Source organism: Colobus angolensis, unplaced genomic scaffold, assembly GCF_000951035.1.
Source record: "Colobus angolensis palliatus isolate OR3802 unplaced genomic scaffold, Cang.pa_1.0 Scaffold59, whole genome shotgun sequence".
Lineage (NCBI taxonomy): Eukaryota > Metazoa > Chordata > Mammalia > Primates > Cercopithecidae > Colobus > Colobus angolensis.
The window spans coordinates 10,356,454-10,360,039 of record NW_012119487.1 but is presented as its reverse complement, the minus strand read 5'-3'; the positions used below and the strand labels follow the sequence as shown (position 1 = coordinate 10,360,039).

The 3,586-nt window shown below is 50.8% G+C and overlaps 2 protein-coding genes across 2 annotated transcripts in view; both read right to left on the bottom strand.

Annotated features, from left to right (window-relative positions):
• LOC105526472 (60S ribosomal protein L3-like) overlaps window positions 1-3,586 on the bottom strand; it is a 79,618-nt gene that overhangs the window by 28,619 nt on the left and 47,413 nt on the right. The gene's annotated exons all lie outside the window — the stretch shown is intronic.
• The window catches only part of LOC105526426 (rab11 family-interacting protein 3-like), a 113,384-nt gene that overhangs the window by 80,069 nt on the left and 29,729 nt on the right, over window positions 1-3,586 (bottom strand). The window lies entirely within an intron of this gene.

Genomic DNA, 3,586 nt, shown 5'->3' with positions numbered 1-3,586 from the left:
AAAAAAAAAAAAAAAAAAGTCTTCCTAAATCAGAGATCTGTTCTGATTACCCATGACGAGGAACTGAGGAACCCACTTGCTTTCCCTGGTTTAGAGGAGAAAAGTCTAGAATAAAAGCATTGTGCTGGTCTGACATGGAAAAGGTTACTCCATATGTGCCCAGAGAGTCATGCCACATATTCAGGAATCCACTTTTATCCATCAGAAATAGATGTGGCCAGGCCGGGCACCGTGGCTCACTCCTGTAATCCCAACACTTCGGGAGGCTGAGGTGGGCGGATCACAAAGTCAGGAGATCGAGACCAGCCAGGTTAACATGGTGAAACCCCATCTGTACTAAAAAGACAAAACTTTACCCAGGCATGGTGGCGGGCGCCTGTAGTCCCTGCTACTTGGGAGGCTGAGGCACAAGAATCACTTGAACCTGGGAGGCGGAGGTTGTGGTGAGCTGAGATCGTTCACTGCACTCCAACCTGGGCAACAGAGTGAGACTCCATCTCAAAAATAAAAAATAAAAATTAAAAAAAAAGAAGCCAGGCACGGTGGCTCACGCCTGTAATCCCAGCATTTTAGGAGGCCAAGGCAGGCAGCTCATGAGCTCAGGAGTTTGAGATCAGCCTGACCAACATGATGAAACCCCATCTCTACTAAAAATACAAAAATCAGCCAAGCATAGTGATGTGTGCCTGAAATCCCAGCTACTCAGGAGGCTGAGGCAGGAGAATCACTTGGACAAGGGAGGCAGAGGTTGCAGTGAGCCGAGATCACACTACTGCATTCCAGCCTGGGCAACAGAGTGAGACTCCGTCTCAAAAAAACAAATAAATAAAATAAAATAAACAAAATAAAGAAATAGTCCGGGCGCGGTGGCTCACGCCTGTAATCCCATCACTTTGGGAGGCCAATCGAGACCATCCTGGCTAACACAGTGAAACCCCGTCTCTACTAAAAATACAAAAAATTATCCGGGTGTGGTGGCGGGCGCCTGTAGTCCCAGCTATTCAGGAGGTTGAAGCAGGAGAATGGTGTGAACCGGGAAGGCAGAGCTTGCAGTGAGCCGAGGTCGTGCCACTGCACTCCAGCCTCAATGACAGAGCAAGACTCCGTCTCAAAAAAAAAAAAAAAGAAATAGACATGTCCACCTATCAGCAGGAGGAGGCCTGCTTAGCGCCCAGCTCTAAGTCCTTCTTTGTGGCTTTCTCTTTGTTTTCTTTTTTGAAATGGAGTCTCACTCTATCACCCAGGCTGGAGTGCAGTGGCGTGATCTTGGCTCACTGCAATCTCAGCCACCCAGGTTCAAGCGATTCTCCTGCCTCAGCCTCTCAAGTAGCTGGGACTAGAGGCCCCCACCACTACGCCCAGCTGATTTTTTGTTTGTTTCCTTTTTGTTTTTTTGAGACGGAGTTTCACTCTTGTCGCCCAGGGTGGGGTGCGGTGGCGCAATCTCAGCTAACTGCAACCTCTGCCTCCCAGGGTTCAAGTGATTCTCTTTCACCAGCCTCCCGAGTAGCTGGGATTACAGATGCCTGCCACCATGCCCCGCTAATTTTTGTATTTTTAGTAGAGATGGGGTTTCACTATGTTGGCCAGGCTGGTCTCGAACTCCTGACCTCAGGCGATCCACCGCCTCGGCCTCCCAAAGTGCTAGGATTTACAGGCATGAGTCACTGAGCCCAGCCCTTTTTTTGTTTTTTTCATTTGTTTGTTTTTGAGACAGAGTCTTGCTCTGTTGCCCAGACTGGAGTGCAGGGGTGTGATCTCGGGTCACTGCGACCTCTACCTCCTGGGTTCAAACAATTCTCCTGCCTCAGCCTCCCAAGTAGCTGGGATTACAAGCACACAGCACCATGCCTGGCTAATTTTTTGTATTTTTAGTAGAGACAGGGTTTCTCCATGTTGGCCAGGCTGGTCTTGAACTCCTGATCTCAGGTGATCCACCCGCCTCAGCCTGCCAAACTGCTGGGATTACAGGCGTGAGCCACTGCGCCTGGCCTAAGTCCTTCTAATCACAGCGATGGGCTCCTTCTCCGTGACGGGCCAGGGACGAGAATGTGGGGCTCCTCCACACCACGGCTACCCCTCCCTGACACCTTTCCACCTTTGTCGGGATTCCAATAGGCTGCAGCCCTCCAATAATCTCAACACCCCACTCTGTGAGCAGCTCCCTGGTACGGGAAGGGTGGGGAGGGTGAGGTGCAGGGGTGAGGCGGGGGGAGGGAGGGATGGCCAGGGACAGAGGGGACTCCGGCTGCTCCAGAAAAGACAGCAGTACGGACTCCGTACTACTTCTGTTAACAGCTTTATTGAAATAGAATTCACATACCACAAAATCACCCATCTGAAGGGTACAATTCAATGGTTTTAGTATATTCAGAGCTGTCTCCACATTATTTCAAAGACAGGAGACTCTTAAAATGCACATGAGAATACTTGGAAAACAGCCAAGTGGATACATTCAAGCTTTCAGCAAACATGCTGAGGAAATAAAACAGAATTGAAGAGAGCAACCAAAGCATCCACACACTGAATGATGGCAGGCGGAGCGCTGCGGGAAGCGGAAGGCTCCTTCCTGCACTTCAGGTCTGGTCCCTGGAGAAGCAGGTGTGCGCCCCAGGCAAGGGGAAGGTGAGCAGCTCCTGGGGGGGGCTCTCTCCCTGGGGCTAATGAACATGCTCCCTTTTTGGCTCTTCTCTAGAATGCCAGTCACCTGGGACTCCTCAGCTCAGAGAACTCCGTTCCCGCCTTGCTTTCAAGGTCAGCATGCCCTCGGACCTACCGATGCCACTGAGATCCTCGGTCCCTCCCCTGTACGCAACAGAGAAGTGGGGCCCTCACTCGCCAGCCCAGCTAAGCCCTGCTAGCTGCTGCAGTGTCCTGGGTAACACCAGCCCCCATGGGGACACCCTCAAGTCCTGGCTCAGACCTAGACCCCTGAGCAGAAGTAAAGGAGGAAGAAAAGTAAACTAAAAAGTTATCCAATACTTGGTTGAGCATGGTGGCTCACGTCTCATCCCAGCACTTTTGGACACCAGGGGATCACTTGAGGTCAGGAGTTCGAAACTGGCCTGGGCAACACAGTGAAACAAAAATATCTGCCAAAAATACAAAAAATTAGCCAGAGCTGGGCATGGTGGTGCATGCTTGTGGTCCTAGCTATTTAGGAGGGTGAGACAGGAGGATCGCTTGAGCCTGGGAGGCAGAGGTTGCAGTAAACCAAGATTGTGCCACTGCATTCCGGCCTAGGCGAGAGTGAGACCCTGTCTTAAGAAAGAGAAAAAAGGTTTGTTCTCATGTTCAGGAGGTCAAATGGTGAACTTCCTTGTTGGTGGCCTGGGTAGTGACCTGGCTTCCATGCTGTCAAGGAAGGTGTGCCAGGACTAGACCACGGTAGCAGGCAGAATTCTAAGACTCCCTCTCTTCAGTGTTGGCAAGGTCTGTGCATATGGTGGGGCAGTCACTATGATGAGGCTCACTTAATCTTTAAAACAAAATTTTATTTATTTTTTTTTTTGAGACAGAGTCTCGCTCTGTCGCCCAGGCTGGAGTGCAGTGGCCCGATCTCAGCTCACTGCAAGCTCCGCCTCCC